The sequence below is a fragment of the Delphinus delphis genome, chromosome 21 (assembly GCF_949987515.2).
Source record: "Delphinus delphis chromosome 21, mDelDel1.2, whole genome shotgun sequence".
NCBI classification, from domain to species: Eukaryota; Metazoa; Chordata; class Mammalia; order Artiodactyla; family Delphinidae; genus Delphinus; species Delphinus delphis.
Genome location: NC_082703.1, coordinates 31234946 through 31253722, shown reverse-complemented (window position 1 = coordinate 31253722; position 18777 = coordinate 31234946).

The following is an 18777-nucleotide window of genomic DNA, read 5'->3' as shown; positions in this document are numbered from 1 at the left end:
AATATTGGTGAATATTCACCAAAATATTGGTGAATCATATATCTGATAAGGGGCTAGTACTGAGAATATATAAATAACTCAACAACGAAAAGATTAATAACCCAATTTAAAAATGGGCAAAAGAACTGAATAGATTTCTCCAAAGAAGATATCCAAATGGCCAATAAACATATGAAAAGATACTCAACATCATTAGTAATTAGAGAAAGTCAAATCAAAACCGCAATGATGCATACTTTCATACTCACTAAGATGGCTTTGATCAACAGGGGCGCAACAACAAATTTTAGGGAGAATGTGGAGAAATTGGAACCTCCATTCAGTGCTGGTAGAAATGTAAAATGGAACAGCCACTTTGAAAAACAATTGGTCAGTTCCTCAAGGAGTTAAAACGTAGTTACCATATGACCTAACAATTCCATTCTTAGAATTGAAAACATATGTCCACATAAAAATTTGTGCATGAATGTTCATAGCAGCATTATTCCTAAGAGCCAAAAACACTGAAAAAAACCCAAATGTTCATCCATGGATAAGTAGAAAAACAAAATGACATCTACCTATATAATGGGATAATAGTCATAAAAATGAGTGAAGTACTGATCCATGCTACAACATGAACAGTGAAAACATGTTAAGTGAAAGAAGCCAGGTGCACAGCCCACGTAGTATATAGTTTAAGTGTCCCAAATAGGCAAATCTATGATGACAGAAAGGGGATTAGTAGTTTCCAGAGACTTGAGGGAGGGTAAAATGGGTAGTGACTGCTTATGAGTATGAGGTTACCTTTGGGGGTGATGAAAATAATCTGGAATTAGGCAGCAGTGGTGATACTTGGTTTAAACATATTGAAAACCTCAGAAACGTATATTTTACAGGGGTAAATTTTACGGTATTGTATCTCAATGAAACAGTTTGCTCAGGCCAGCTTAGTGTTAAGCTTACTTTATGTTAGCACGTTCTGAAGTTGTTAATCCATACTTGAGGATGTAATAACCTGCTCACTAGACATATGTAAACTGTTGTGTAGTACTTTTATAGAGCAATAGGTTCTTTCAAGCCTTGTAAAATATATCACTATTGGGGAGGACAGTAGTATTCCCCTCAGACAGATAATCTAGTGCAGCTTCTCTGCCCTTTTTAATTGAGGTATCTTTTATTTTATAATCATGGTAACAGCAAAATCTCCAGTCTCACCTGTTCTTCTACTACACTGTTTGTCCCGGTGTGCCTGGGATTTACCTGGTTTTCAAACCAAAAGTCTCGCATGTTCTCAGAACCCAAATGTGCCCCAGAAACAAATCATCTGGCTCTGGGCCCGATCTGAACTCCAGACCCACACAATCTATGAACTTAATATAATGCTTATTTCACCACTTCATTTGGGGATGACTAGCTAATTAGCAATAGCAGTGGGATGCCAGTTACTCATCTACTTTCCTATCCCTTAACCTTAGGTTTGTTTCTGAAGACACTTAGTATCTTTCCTGCCCCTGTGTTCCCTGTGACCCTGTGTTCCCCTTGCTTTACATCTTTAATTAGAGCTCTGTGTTTATCTGATTGCTGGTCTTCTTTCTCTCCATTGCACCATTTAAGTACTTCTCTGGCCCGCAGCAGCGCTTAATGAATTTCATGTTGTTCATTTCACATATTTATCAAATTCAGTCACATTTGTTCCGACCTGTTTGCAGGCAATGTCAAATAAAACTCAAATAATTCTTCAAATCATGTAGAGACAGTGATTAAACTCTATATCTGTGACACTGAAGGCAAAATATATATGGGTAACTCAATTCTAAATCTCTGAAAGTAATGTCTAAATCTCTAGAAATAATTTTTCTAATATTTGTCTTTCTGGGTACTCACTACAGATGTCAAGGACATATTTGTCCTTAATCTTTTTAATAACTTTTAAAATAGCATTAGTCTTGGGGAAATTCATCTGCCTTAACAGTAAAGGTATGGTTTACCATTATATGGAAAATGCACTTTCATTTTAAGCGAAGCACAAAAATGAATCTAATTTATTGCACATTTTATATTCTTGTAGTTTTGGAGGTACAAAATTATAGCTATTTCTATAGAAGATTGTGGGGTGAAAGTACATGTATTATATCTTTAAGCAGATGATCAGAAATGTGATGGAAGCATTTATATCTGTAACAAGATTTATCATTAAATCCAAGCAAAAAAGCAAACATATTATGAAATATTTATTTCTTAAAATTTTGAAGTGTGTTTTTTCTCCCGACCTGACACTCTGAGGAAAATGTTTTCTATCAGTGTCAGAAACTCTCGTTTTGTTATAACTCTGTAGGTTCTTTGAACTTTTCATACTGCAGCTATGCTACATGAGAATTCACTTCAATATATTTCCAGCCTCATAGCAATTCTGCAATACCCCAAATTTTTACAATGCCTTCTGCCAAAATGTTACAGACATGTGACAGAAAACAAAGAAGCAAACAGATGAGTAAAAGTATACACTTGAAAACTCCCCTGCTGAAAACAGAGGGCTAGAAAATAATTGGCTTTTCTCATAAATAGCTATTTTTGATTAGATACAGTGAGAACCTTTGTTTCTCATGGCCCTATTGTTATTTATATAGTCAAATAAATTCCTGTTCTCAGAAACACGAAGCAAAAATAAATGTATCTTAACTTCCTGTGAAGATTTTGAAATAGCCATATCTAAGTAAATATGCTACTACCTTCCCAGTGACTGAAGCGGAGTCTAGTCTTAACTAGGTACAACTTTTTAAATCTTGGACAGGTTATTCCCATAGATGAAGTGAGAATAAAATTCATGTCTACTAAATAGTGCTCAGTCCTTAAAATGGAATAAATGCCCAATACATGTTCATTAATTTATAACTGCTACTATTAAATGCAAAATGGGTAAATTGTTAGGTACTAAAACATTTATGAAATAAAGGACACATGGTCTTTAAAGTGTGCAATGTATTATCTTCCTTTAAATGAACCCTACAACTGTAAAACCCAAAGTTTGTCTATTTGCACGTAATATCATTTGAAACAGCAAAGTTGCCTGATAAAATTAATGTAGATAATCTGTTATTTCTATCACTTGTTTGTTAAAATATCTTTGCTCTTGATTCCAAGCAAAGTCCCACTTATCTTTATAACTTGCATTTGACTTTTTATATTTTTACTTAGATATATTGTCTCACTTCAAGTCAGTCTAAGATTTATTATATTTTCCCCAAACTGATATACTCTCCAGATTTTTTTTTCCTTCTCCATCTGGACCCCTTTCTCTCTCCATCTCTTGCCACATGTAAGTCAATCTACCACAAAAGTTTATATTTTTCTCTTTCAGAGAATGTACCTGGTTGTCAAAGATAATCAGATACATGTTTATTTGCTCCATTCAGTATTTCTAATTAGTCTATTCCTTTTTCACTGGTAGCATTTTCAGAGGTTCATCATTACCATTATATTCTTTCCTCAGCTGTGTTTTAAATTTTTGTAGAGGAAGGTGCTTGCTATCACAGAAGTTGGTAGCATCAGTTAAATTTCTTTCAAGAATAATTTCTGGTGGGCCTTTTTCAGAAAAAAAAAGTTATTGTTTATAGTATGAACTAATTTGACATTTCCCAAATGGTGACATTTCCTTACTGTTCTCCTGTGGAACTGTCTACACTAGAGCTGATTTTTCAAGTGGACACAATTGTGTCCAATGGAATCAGCTAGTTCCATTTCCCGTTTCAACATCTTTTAAGTCTTCAAACAATTTGACAAGTTTTGCTCCAAAGTATAGCTGAGATCCCATGTGTAAAACATCATAATTTGGTAGTCTATTGCTTGGTCAAGTTCTTTCAAAACTCCAACAATCTTCAAAATTAGATTCTAAAGTTTTGGGTAAAAGATGTAATTAAAGCCACTTATCTTTAACTGGTTGATAAAGCATTTCTAGTTACTTCTAAATTTTTCTCCTTCAAAACTCATTTGCACAGGCAAGGTAAACCCAATGTTAGCTTTATAATATTCAATAATAGCCCAGTCCAACCACATGACTTTTTAAAATTCCAAATACAACTTCATCTAGGTAGAAAGCCACCTGAAAAGGTATTACCTTTAGGATTAAAGCAGGGAACAATTTTGGTGAGAATAATGTTTAGAAAATGGATTCCATAGTAGACAGATTAAAAGACAGATTTCCAAAGTTATCACTCCTGGATACTCCGGACGAGGTACCAAGCAGAGCATTATGGGACATGCCAGCTGCCTCCATACACCATCTTCCAGGCCTTCATCCAGGAAGCTCAGTTGGAGGATAAACATACTCTGATTCTTTTCTCAAGCAAGAACATAGTCAACTTTTTCCAGCAAACATGGGTATATTTAAAAAATAAATCAAACAACAAAGTGTTCCCATAAAAAAGAAAATCAGAAGATTTCCAGGTAAAAAACAAACTGCATTTGTCAGTTCCATAATTTACTGGAAGTTCTGTCACTCTCAGCCTGCATTTTTAAATGGTAAGTAATGCATGGAACTCTGTAATAGATAACAGCATCAGCCCTCTAGCTGCAGTGTTTTTATGCCATCTCTACCCCTGTGTATTTTGAGGTTTCTAGTTTTGTCTTTAGAGTCTCTGCAATTTTCTCTTGGTTTTGGGTCTACTTCTACATTTCTATTGTGAACAATCATATTTGAATTAATCTTGGCTTCAGATAACACACTGCATAGATTCTCTCTGCAAAGCATGACAGCTAATACCCATGGCACACTGAAAGCTTGCAGCCCTCAACCCCTTCTCTGGACTAGGCCTGTGTCTTCTGCTCCCACCAGTTGGTTTCATGCTCACCTAAACTTAGTTGTGCTCTCCCCACACAACTTTGATTATGGCAGGTGCAGTTGTTATTGAATTTATGTGATTTACCCAAGTACTGGGTTGGCCAAACATTAAGATGTTATGGAAAAACCCCAATGAACTTTTTGGCCAACCCAACATTTGTTAATCAAATGCGTGTTCCTGTGAAAAACTAAGTTGAATGCTTTTGAAAGACCATATATATGTGAAGACCCCCACATCAGACCTCCTAAATGTCAATAGCTAAAGCAAACATTGACAGAATTGAAAGGAGAAATGGCTATACGAAAGCAATAGGGGAATTTGATATTCCACTTTCAATAATGACTATACAACCAAACAGAAAATCAACAAGGAAATGGAAGACTTGAATAATACTACAGATCATTAGAGCCAACAGACATATACAGAACATTCTACCCAACAATAGGAGGACACACATTTTCTTCAAGTGCACATGGAACATACTACAGCATAGAACTTCTTTGCCACATAACAAGTCTCAATAAATGTAAAAAGTATAAAATAAAATCATTAGAAAAATATCTTTTCTAATCACAATGCAATGACATTAGAAATGAAGAGCAGAAAGAAAACTGGAAAATCCACAAATGTGGAAATTAAACAGCACACTCTTAAACAACCAATAGATGAAAAAATAATTCACAGGGAAATAAACCCAAAGATAGTAGAAGGAAGGAAATAAAGATTAGAGAAGAGATAACAAAATAGAGACTAGAAAGTCAACAGAGAAAAATGAGTAAGGCAAGACTTGGTTCTTCAAACCAGTCAACAAAATTGACAAACTTTGAGCCGGACTGACTAATAAAAACAACAAAAAAGAGGAGTCTCAAACAAAATCTGAAATGAAAAAAACCCCAACCATTACTACTGATTTTACAAAACGAAAGAGGATTATAAGAATGGACCATGATCAACTGTATGTCAAACAACTGAAAAACACCACTAATCAGTCATTAGCCAGATACAAATCAAAGCCATCACTGAGGTACCACATCACCATTAGGATGGCTGTTACCTAACAATAAACAAAACCAACAAACAGAAAATAAGTAACAAGTGTTAGCAAGGATGTGGAGAAAACTGAACCCTTGAGCACTGGGTTGCAGTGGGTTACATTCCCACTGCTGGTGGGAATGTAAATTGTGCAAATGCTATGGAAAACACTACGGTGGTTCCTCAAAACACTGATGAAAATAGAATGATATCATCCAGCAAGTCCACTGCTGGGTCTATGTCCCTCCCAAAACAGGAACTCAAACAGATATCTGTACAACCATGCTCATGGTAGCATTATTCACAATAGCCAAAAAGTGGAGGCAAATCAAGTGTTCGTGAATGGATTAGCACAATGTGGTACTTACATACAATGGAACATTATGCAGCCTTTAAAATGAAATTCTGATACGTGGTACAACATAGATGCTCCTTAAAGACATTATGTGAAGTGAAATAAGCCAGTCTCAACAGAACAAATATTTTATGATTCTACTTATACTGCATACCTAGAGTAGTCAATTTCATAGAGGTAATGGTGGCTGCCAGGGGCTAGAAGGAGAGAGGAATAGGGAGTTATTGTTTAGTGTGGGAAGATGAAAACGTTCTGAAGATGGATGTTACTGAAGGTTGTACAACACTATCAATGTACTTTAATACCACTGAACTCCACACTTAATACTTATAATGGTCAATTTTATATTATGTATATTTTACCACAATAAAAGGAAAAAAGCATTTATGTGTATATATATGAATAGAAGGTGTCATTTTCTTTTCATTTCATTTGTCTTTGCTTTTATTAAGCCCATATTCTTACAAAATTAATATTATATAAAAATAAAAACTGCATGTTGGAAATAGAGACCCCTCCAGGAAAATCTTAATATTGCTGATTACTTGTTCAACAGCTCTGAGGCATTTTCATTATCATAATAAATTATATCATTATATAATTATCTATAATTCTATCACACAACTATAATTGTAACTAAATGAACACTTCCTAAGCAAGTACAATACTCCAGGGGTTGTATGTAATGAAAAGATATTTTACTTTATTGGCTTTGTCCCTTTCCAATTTTGAGAGGACTGCGTGCCTTCTTTATCTTGCGATGCCAAAAGTACTTCCTCTTAGAGGGTAAGCTTTCTCTAAACTCTTCCATTCCTATACCTACTTTATGAACCCTAGAAGTTTTTGCAAGTATCCTAACAGCCTATTTAAAAAATCAGAAGAGCCATCATACTAATTCTTATCTCATTTATTTAAAAAATTCCCCAAGCTATTTATATTTATGGGACTCAAAATAGATGTCCTATTAAACTGTTTGAGATTACATAGAGAGAGAAGCACACAAGCTTGAAGGCGAATAGAGAGAGGTTCAAAACATGTATAATGTATTTTGATGAGGAGAATCAAAGGATTCCAAGATTTAATCACATGCAGAACTTTAAAGTTTAATTATAGGAGTCCATCATCTGGAGCCAAAGGCCAGAAAACTAATTCTTACTCATAAATGTAACTGAATTGAAGCTCATTTTGCAGAAGTGTCATCTGAGCTTCATGGAGCCATGGTTGTTTCAGCCCTTTGCTCGATTTAGTTTGTTAGCAAAATTCTGGAATATAAAACAAATTTTGGAACTCAATTAGAAATCCTCTAATGCATTTTCAGAAAGGAAGAACTTCTGACCTAAAGCAATTTCAACCAGTAAAATTACATATATAGTCAAAATTCAGGCTAGGCTGGTAAGCAAACATAGTACTGGTAAATGGAGTCCTTAAAATTATTCATGCAATGTATATGTGTGTGTGTATATATATATATAGAAGGGTATTTTTTCTGAAAATTGAAAAAGTTTTTTTGTTACAATATATGGAAAACAAAGAAAAATATAGGCATTAATAATAAAGAAATTCAAAATTTAATCTGGAAATTCATAAACAAGAACAATGACTATGTGAATATGTTTCACTTAATCAGAGAATAAATTATAAATAGAAATATTTACTTCTATTTAGGTCAGTGATCTCTGCATGGCTGAAAGATTGAGTTAGTCACAAAACATGAAAGCTGACTAAGCTAGGCAAGGAATTTTCATTGCTCTTTAGTGAAGGATACACTAGTTTAACATTGTAAGGAAATATACAAACTGACATTTAACCTTCTGCTTGTTTAGTTTAGGGGCATTTCAACAAAGTATTTCTGGTGCATTTTTTTTTAAACTGATATGTCTCACCTGCTTAAGTACTGCCTGACACATACTAGGTACCTAATAAGCATTTGTTTATTAAGTTAGTATCTGGGATGTGGTCATGACAGCATTTCAGTTACAAGCAAAATGGGTGATTTTTTGCTCATTGGTAACAGCACCCTTGTTAGTCCTTGAAAATGGAAATCATTTGTATCCACACGGTTCTCACGCTGTAACAATCAGCTACAACGCCAACAGTAAGATGTCTTTGTGGAAAGAGATGCCAGCAGTTTCCTGTTGTAAAGTGTCTGAGTTTCAGATTAGCTTCCAACTACTTCTAGAAATAATGACCGCTGTATAGTTCCCACTAGAACCTGGGAAGACTCAGAATACATTTGCCTCAGAGTTACAGACTCTCAGAACTGAGAAGGATTCCTATCAGAAAAAAAGTTGTGATTATGTTTTCTGATAACATTAATATTCATTTCAGAAAAGAAGATACAAGATACAAATGAAAGTAATCCATCATCATTATATTATTAGCGTTTAGATAGTGATTATAGGCGACAAACTTTATTTTGGGGGGGGGCACTGGTTTCCCAATGTCTCTTTGTGTATTTTGCATATTTTTTTCCTTTTTACCTGGGAATCAAACACTTGTACTTTTTACAAATGTGCTACAAGCCCGGGAACAAAGTTTTGCTGCAACTGAGTACAAGCCATGAAAGAAGTAAGGACACACTGAACTTAGCAGGTTATGTGACATGGTCTGAATTAATAACCACTTGTAGAGAACAAAGAGTAAGAAGAATAGAGTAGTGTAGCAAGAAAATGATTCCAAACGAAGGTTGCCTCTACGTTGGTATATACTTTGCCTCAGGTGTGCGTGAGGATTACTGATACCACACTGAGATAATTACTATAGACTTGTTTTGTGTTTTTGTGAGTACTTGAAATCCAGAGTGATGGCAACAAAATCTAATGGAAGGATATGTTACTCTGATTTTCACTTAAAAGTCTTTTTTTGTATTTCCCATGTACTCATTCTTTGAAAACAGAGTTGTAATGTTTACATATCTATTATTTCCATCTGCTTGATTCAATGCAATGAACAATACAGTAGGTGGTATATTCATATATTTCACTGTCTATTTCCCTTTTTTTAAAAACAGGTTTTATTTGATGTTATGCTGCCTGGCATGTAGTGTTTTCAATATATATTGAATATTATTGGTTTGACTTCAGTTGCCCTTGTTTTATTCATTAGATTTTCTATCCCCATAATAAGACTAAAATAAAGAAATAACCCTTTCTGAAGGAAGAATGAGTAAGATGCAGCAAATACCCCTTGAGAAAAGGACATGATTTAAAATCGCAAAATAACTTATTTTCACATTGATGGAGTTTGGTACACATCCCTGCCCAGTGCTGGGAAACTTCAGGAGAGTATTTTGTTTTTTGGGTTTTTTATTATGAAAGTCAAATTAACTTCTGTTCTATGATGTGTGGTGGACCACCTACATTGTCCCAAAGCCTTCTTTTAAAGATTGCTTCAGGCCTCAAACTTGAGTTAATGGCAACCTTGTAGAATAGCAGCTCTGGCCACTAATAGGGTTGGTAATTTTGCCTGAGCAAGCATTCATAAGGAGACAGACCGTGAGGGTACAGGCATTTTGAAATGCCTCAAAAGGTGTGGCATGGTACTTTGCACCCCATAATAGGAGGAATATTGCCTTGAGACATTCCATTTGATTAAAAAGATAAGCTTAGAAACTAAGGTTTGGGGCTACTTACATGAAACATATTTGTAAAAGTTGTTCAAGAAAATGAGAAAAAAATGAAATAATGTCTAAATAATGTCAATAGAAATTAAGTGTATTTTCTGCCTAATAGAATGAAAAATTGTCAGTTTGGACCAAAGATAAGGAAGGGGGGGGGACTTTAGAGATACATATTGTCAAGAAGGAGAGGCTGTGGGCTTCCCTGGTGGCGCAGTGGTTGAGAGTCCGCCTGCTGATGCAGGGGACACGGGTTCGTGTCCCGGTACGGGAAGATCCCACATGCCGCGGAGCGGCTGGGCCCGTGAGCCATGGCCGCTGAACCTGCGCGTCCGGAGCCTGTGCTCCGCAACGGGAGAGGCCGCAACAGTGAGAGGCCGCATACCGCAAAAAAAAAAAAAAAAAAAAAAAAAGAAGCAGAGGCTTTCAGAAGGTTTTTTCTAACCTCAGCCTTAACAGAAGTACAAAGTGAGTTTTAATAAAGAATTAAATCAAGTGGCCTTACTAGACAACTTTATCTGGGTCAGGGTCTAAAAACATAGCTAAAATAGACAAATATAACTCCTCCATGTATTAATGAAGAAATGAGGCAATATGGGCTGAACTAGGGGTCAGTAACTATGGCCTATGGGCCAAATCAAGCCATCTGTTTCATTTTTGTTTTTTTAGTAAATAAATTTTATTAAAACACAGTCATGCTCATTCACTTGTATGTCGTCCAGTCTATGGCCACTTTTATGATACAATGATTGAACAGTCAAAACAAAGACTATACAAATCAGGCCTGCAAGCCTAAAGTATGCACTATCTAGTACTTTACAGAAAAAATGTATTGATCTCTGGGCTCAAACCTCAGGAAAACATTTTTGGAGAAAGTGCATCTTTGGAAATTTCTTAAGCGCTCTTGGGAAAAAGAGAAAACTAGGATGTATAGAATAATGATGTTAAATCTTGGGATATATTTCTTTCACATGTGCTTAAAAGAAGTCTATGATATAGTGCCGTCAATACAATAGGTACAAATACAACGGGTACAAATGAGCAAACTGGGGGTCAGATTCTACACAAGGTTGCTCAGTCCGGGGTCTCTTCGTACTCTTGCGGGGGTTGTATATTACATAAGTGTGTTACATTTAAGGAAGTGTCATCTGTCCGCAGACATGATGTATTTATATATTTATGACAATTATCTGATGGCGATGTTACATCAAAACCAGTATTACAACTGGAAGTCAAGCATATTGAGATAGCATGCCCTTGTTTTGAACTCATATGAAGATGCCATCTGCGCTACTGAGAGTGATTCGTAATACAATGCTATACCATATGGAAATGACAAATTAGCATATTAGGTTGGGATGAGAAACCAGGTAAACAAAACTTGAACAAAGATTTGAATTAGCAACAAGCATGGTATGGGTTTTGGGTTTTTTCCCCTGCACAGTGAAATGGTACCAGAGCATGACGATATAAATGAACACTGGGAGAATGAAAAGACAGCCTCATATTTTGCCACATAAAGTTGTTAAATATTCTTTATGGAGACTGCTTCTGTGCACACCCTGATTCTTGTGGTGCTATTAAAATGTACATTTTGTAGCAACATTAATAAATGAGAAGTTCTGTTAAATGTATGCGTCTCACAGAGCTGGGCTCCTTTTTATGTTAAAGGAATATGCCTTGTTTCCATTTTAATATTTAGGATTATATGACTCAGCTTTAAATATACAGACCCAATATCTGCAGTAAAGAAAATTTGCTAGAGATGGTGGCTATACTTCCAAAATAAAGCCAATCTTGTCATACTGTTAGCTTTTAAGATCATTGTATTTTAATACTGTTAGCATTTTCACAAATTCTAATGAAAAAAATTCTGGGCCATTTGTATTACTCTAACTCTAATATATACATACACACATTTATATGCATATTACTAAAACAGTTTCTAACTGAATACTTTACTGTTTTGGAATTTTTTTCCTTCGGTAAATTTAAAAAGACTGTTATAATGATAAACTCATTTACTAAGTAAGTGTACGAATAAATGTGATATATTCTAGAAATAGGTACAAAGTAGAACAAATGAAGGAGAGTTTATTTAAACTGGAGAATTTCACCACAGGGTTGATATCTCAACTGAGTTTTAGAAAACAGGTAGGATTTAGACTGATAGAGCAGGAAGAAAGCAAGTGTATCTCTGGCAGAAAGATGTTGGGAAGATAACTAGATAGAAATTCCCAGCAGGCATTAGGGAAGATGCGTCAGAGAAATCAGCCCAAGGATGTACATTTGGGACTCATTTCTGGGAAGAAACCAAAAACAGTTGTGTGTACGTAAGATCTCTAAGGGGGACAGTGTCGAGAAGGAGAAAGAAACAAGTGCAGAATATTCCGGCAACATCCATGTTGTAGAGTAAGAAAAAGTTGACAAGACAGCATGGGAAGAAGGAGAAGTAAGAAAGCACGTTGTGAGAGAAGATTACAGAACTTCAGAGAAGTGTGGGCAGCGTCAAATGCTCCGGAGAAGAAAAAGAGAAGAAGGGATTTGAAAGGGTGATGGGCCTTGTCAACTACGAGATTAAAAACAACATCATTAGAGAAAGCAATTTCAACAGAAGGCCAGTGAACAGAGGGACGAAGCTCCACTCTCTAGCGAAATGAGAGCAGAGACAGTGCGTGCACACCTGGCCCTTGTGGTTTGTAACAAGCTCAGAAGCCAGGGTCTAGGAAAAGGTAAGAGTACTTAACATCACTTTTTAACTTGTGTGTGTGTGTGTGTGCGCGCGCGTGTGTGTGTGTGTGTGCGCGCGCGCGCGCGCGCGCATGTTTGGGTTTAATTTGGGAACAGGTGAAATTTGATACCTCAGTTACTTGAAATTAAAGAGGTAAGAGACTGAAGAGATGAATGTCAGAAAATACTGGAGAATATACATGCTTAGTCTGAATGCAGTAGGGGGAGGTAGAAACAGCTGACCAAGCAGAAAGAAGAGCATACTGGTCAACATTTAAAAGAAACTGAAGGGGTCTTTAAAATATACCTGGTTCCTGGAGTGAATACATTGAGTACCAGATACACAGTAATCATAGATACCTGAGAATCCTAGGATTAGTTTCCACGATTATCTAGATTCTACAGGACCTAGAATACCTTGGTATACACGTGGTTTCCTTTATTCTGTTTAAGGAATTCAGCATGATTTTACACATAAATATTTCAGTTAAATTAATAAGCCATTTGAGAGATAATAAGAAGCTTTTTTTTTGCGGTACGCGGGCCTCTCACTGCTGTGGCCTCTCCCGTTGCGGAGCACAGGCTCCAGACGCGCAGGCTCAGCGGCCATGGCTCACAGGCCCAGCCGCTCCGCGGCACGTGGGATCTTCCCGGACCGGGGCACGAACCCATGTCCCCTGCATCGGCAGGCGGACTCTCAACCACTGCGTCACCAGGGAAGCCCTAAGAAGCTATTTTAAGTTGTCTTTCGAAGACATGAAACTTTCCTCAGAATGAGCATCTTTTAAAAATTTCAGGATCTAAAAAACCTCTTACTACCTCACCCAATATTAAGTTAAAAAAAGAGTCTTTGAGAGTGAACAGAGCAGGGAAAATCATCTTGGAACACAAATCGAATTATTTAGCAACGAAACACTAATACATTGGATCCTCATAGGCCCAGCCGCTTCTCAAGTATTTCACTGGAGTAAGGCAGTTTCCTGTCGCTAGTAACATACTTCACACTTTAATCGCCTCTACAAATTCCCATCTTCTTCTGGAATAGGGTATCCTGCCCTCTTCTAACCCATACAACCTCATTCCTTGGGACAAACAAGCATTATCAAATTTCTTCGCTTGCCTTGCTTTTGAAAACGAGGTCACTAATTCTAGGTCAAGGAAAATGCAGACTTTCAAGCCTTCTTTAGGCAGAGGAGGTGCTCCGGTACTATTGTGTGAGACCAAGACAACACATTCTCAATTGTATTGTATTATTTTCTCTTTGAAGTTCTTTTGACAACCATCATTCAGCATCTGAATACTTCCGTGTCAACGGGCTCCATCCCAGTTCACTCCTGTTTAGGAAGGCGCAGTTAGGCAGAAAGACCCCAATGGCAGCTGAGGCTGGAACAAACAGGGAAGCCCAGAAGTGTCCCCTCTGCGGAGAAAGAGGTGAGTATCCACAGGCTCTCTCAGCTCTTCTAACCCTGTGGGTCACTCACTCACTTGGCCAGCACCCTGATAAGTCCTATGTCTGTACTGAAACACCACATGTACTGAGGTCTCTGCCCAAGACTACTTTGATTTTGATAGCTCTGAATAAGCGTGTACTGGCAGTCCTCTCAACTACTAGTGGGATTCCCCTTATCCATCATATATTTATTTTAAATCAACGGTCCCTTAGCTTGCCTCTTCCTGCCTAGCATCTGGCAAGGGTAACTCTGGAGAACACAAGAGGGAAAGAGATCTGGAGATACTTCCACATTTTTAATCATTCAAAGAGAAATTTCCTTCCTTTCTCCACACTATGACCTTTCAAAAGGCAAACAAACAAACTGGATGCAAATGTACATGTGCTCTAGCACATGGATACCCCCCTTCCATGGGGGAACAGGATTTCCAAAGGTCCATCTCACATTTGCCACATTTTGGTCTAAGACATATCTGAGTTTCTCCACTTAATGATCCTTTAAGGGAGATAGATTGGACTTAGCTTGCAATTCACGCTTACCGTTTCGGTCACACGGGGGCACAGTGATAGAATGGGGGGAGGTGCAAAGAGGAGGGAAAAAAGGGACCAAGTCCCTCCGATCTTTCAGGTATGAAGCAGCAGAAGAAAATTATCTAAACCTTGTAGCTCGTTCAAATTTACAATATGGTAGAATTGTATCTTATATGTTCTGTTTTTATGATTCACTGAGGCCTGTCAATTATCAGTGTATGGTACATTTATGCCCATTGCGTAGAACACGGAGCATAATTTTATCATTTAAAATTGCACAAATTTACAGTTGTATGTCTTACTTTATGACATATTTTCAGTCATGTCTATGATTTATTTGCTACCATATAATGTCAAATGACAACATTGTTCCTGTGAAGAAACATAAAACCTTTGGAACAATCTGCTTTACTCAGGTTTCTAAGAATGCATTGTGGTGACAAGTAGGAACTTGCCACAGCAGTTTTATGAACTCTCCTTGGCATAGATTTATGGTTAAAGGATAAAATGTCCCTTGTGAACATTTAGCAGGTTATGCCAAGCAAATTTTAAAATGTTGAGAGACACACTGTGTTTTAATCTTAACCTTAAACCTGAAAGGCTACTTCAGGACCTCTCTGAAATACACCCCTCTCTGTGCTCCTGGCTTGAGGGTAGTTAGTTTCCTAAAGATGCTGTGTGTCTTTTTCATTTGACACTTAAACATAACCTGCTTTGTATTGCTATTGTACTTCCATAGCCTTTCTTTAGAACGCTATCAATGCAGTATTATTTACATAGGAAGACTACAGGTTGTTAGATTGAATTAAAGAATATGCATTATACTGTTTCTAGAAAAGGCAATTCACCCCTGCACACGTGCGTATACACACACACACAGTAACTGTGGCTTCTTAATTTAAAAACATGGTGACATAAGCCTCAATTTGTTCTGATTTCATAACATTTGCAGACTCACAATAGAAAGTAAAATCACTGAGCAAAATAATAAACGACATCTGAAGCAAAAGTTTAAACATACTAACTACAATGATCACTACAATAAAATAGTTTTAAATATTTTACAGATAATTATTATAGTATATCATTTATTGTTATATAGAAAATTAAGGTATTAGAAGACTTCAGGTATAAAAACACATACTAAATTACTTATTAAATTACTAAAGTACTGTTTTGCAAATATTTATATTTATTTGGGATATACCTTAAAAATGTTAAGGTATAATTCTAATTGCAAAGAAGTTTTGTCAGCGAATGCCTAAAGATCTATCTTACACGTAAAGAAAGGAAAAAAAGGAAAACAAAGCAAGCCCAAAGTTAGTAGAGAATGGAAATAATAAAGATCAGAATGGAAATAAATGAAATAGAGACAAAAAAATTAAAGATTAAAAAGATAAAGAAAAGTAAGGGTTGGTTCTTTGAAAAGATTACTACACACAATTTTACGCCAACAAAGTGGACAGCCTAGAAGATACAGGTGAACTCCTAGTAACATACAGTCTTCTAAGATTGAATCAGGAAGAAACAGAAAACATAAACAAACTGATCACTAGTAATGAAATTGATTCAGTAATCAAAAAACTCCCAACAGGACCAGACAGCTTCACAGGGCAATTAAATATACAAACAGTTACACCTATTCTCAGACAATTTCAAATGAAAGGAAGAAACACTCCCAAACTTGTTCTACAAAACCAGCATTACCCTGAAACTAAACCGGACAAAGATATCACAAAAAATGAAAATTATGGGCCGCTAACTCCAATGAACAAAATCCTCAACAAAATATTAGAAAACCAAATTCAACATTACATTAAAAGAGTCATATACCATAATCAAGTGGGATTTATTTCAAGAATACAAGGATGTTTCAATATCCGTAAATCAATCCATGTGAATACAGCACATTAACAAAATGAAGGTTAAAAATCACATTATTTCAATAAGTGCAGAAATAGCATTAGACAAAATTCAACATCAATTTCTGACAAAAGTTCTCAACAAAGTTGGTATAGAGGAAACATACCTTAATGTAATAAAGGTCATATATGACAAACCGGTAGCAAAGATAATACTCTATGGTGAAAAGCTGTAATCTTTTCCCCTAAGATCAGAAATAAAGACAAGGATGCCTACTATCAACACTTTTATTAAACATAGTATTGGAAATCTTAGCCACAGCAATCAGGCAAGAAAGAGAGATAAAAGGCAACCACATTGGAAAGGAAGAAGTCAAACTGTCAGCTATTAACTGATGACATGATATTACATATAGAAAATCCTAAAGACTCCACCAAAAACCCTTAGAACTGATAAATAAATTCAGTAAAGCTGCAGGATACAAAATCAATATTCAGAAATCTGTTGCATTTCTATACATTAATAATGAACTATAAGAGATGTTAAGGAAACAATCCCATCTACATCTACAAGAATAAAGTACCTAGGTATAAATTTAACCAAGGAGATAAAAGACTTGTACCTATACATCAATGTATAAGACACTGATGGAAGACATTGAACATGACACAAAGAAATGGAAAGATATACCATGCTCATGGATTGGAAGAAATAATATTGTTAAAATGTCCATACTACCCAGAGCAATCTAGATTCAGTGCAATTCCTATCAAAATATCAAGGGCATTTTTTGCAGAACTGGAGGTAATAATCCTAAAATTTGTATGGAACCAGAAATCACCCCAAATAACTGAAGCTTCTCTTAGGTTTGGACAATGTGTTTGGACATGGATCCACCATTGGAGTATTCTATACAAGTTTCACTGCCTTAGAAATCCTTTGTGCTCTATCTAGTCACCCCTCCCTCCTCACTAAGCCCTGATTTCACTGCATCCATCAAATTTAGATAAATTTTGTTTTCATTTAGTTCAAATTATTTTCACATTTCTCTTGTGATTTCTTCTTTGACCCATGCATAATTTAGAAGTGTGTTGTCTAATCATCACATGTTGGAATTTTCCAGTTATGTTTGTTATTGATTTCGAACTTAAGTCCACTGAGATCTTAGAGAAGACATTTTATGATTTTTATTCGTTTAAGCTTGTGAAGGTGTGTTTTATGGCCCAGAATGTGGTCTATCTTAGTGAATGTTCCACGTGAGCTTCAAAACAATGTGTATCCTTATGTTGGATGAAGTAGCATATAGATGCCATTTATATCCAGCTGGTTGATGGTGGTGTTGAGTTCAACTATGCCTTCACTGATTTTCTCCTTCTGGATCTGTCCATTTCTGAGTGAGAGGTGTCAGTCTTCAACTCTAATAGTAGATTAACTTTTTTCTCCTTGCACTTCTATCAGTTTTTGCCTCATGTAGTTTGAGGCTCTGTCATTAGACACATACACGTTAGGAATTGCTATGTTTTCTTGGAGAACTGACTTTTTATCATTATGTAATATGCTCTCTTTATCCCTTATTTTGAAGTCTGCTCTGTCTGAAATTAATATAGCTATTCTTGCTTTTTTCTGATTAGTGTAAGCATGGAACATTTTTCTCCATCCATTTACTTTTAGTCACATGTGTCTTTATATTTAAAGCAGGTTTCTTAGAGACAATGTAGACTTGGCTCATGTTTTTTGATCCACTCTGTCAATCGGTCTTTTAATTCGTGCATTTAGACCACTGATACTCAAAATGATTATTAGTATAGTTGGGTTAACATCTATTTTTTTTTTTTTTACTGTTTTCTTACTGGGCTTGTTCTTTATTCCTATTCTTGTCTCCCACTGTTTTTCTGTCTTGTATTCTTTTAAACACGTATATGATTCCATTTTTCTCCTTCCTTAGCATGTTAATTGTACTCTTTTTAGTGGTTGCCTTGGATTTTATAATATGTTTTTACAGCTAACCAAAGTTCTCTTTCAAATACCATTATACCACTTCATGGGTAGTATAAGTTCCTTAAAAACACAGTACTCCTATACCTCCTCCCATCCATCTCTTTTATCATTGCTGTCATTCACTTCACTTACATATAAGTATACATAAGCATATATATATATATATACACACACACACACATACATATGTATGTATACATGCATAGGATATATACATAAATATACAGAATCAAATACACTGTTATTATTTTGAACAAATTGTTATGTGCTAGGTCAATTAAGAAAAGTAAAAATTTTTATTTTACTTTCACTTATTCCTTCTTCAATGCTTGCTTTCTTTATGTAGATCCAAGGTCTGCTCTGTAAAGAACCTTTTTTAAAA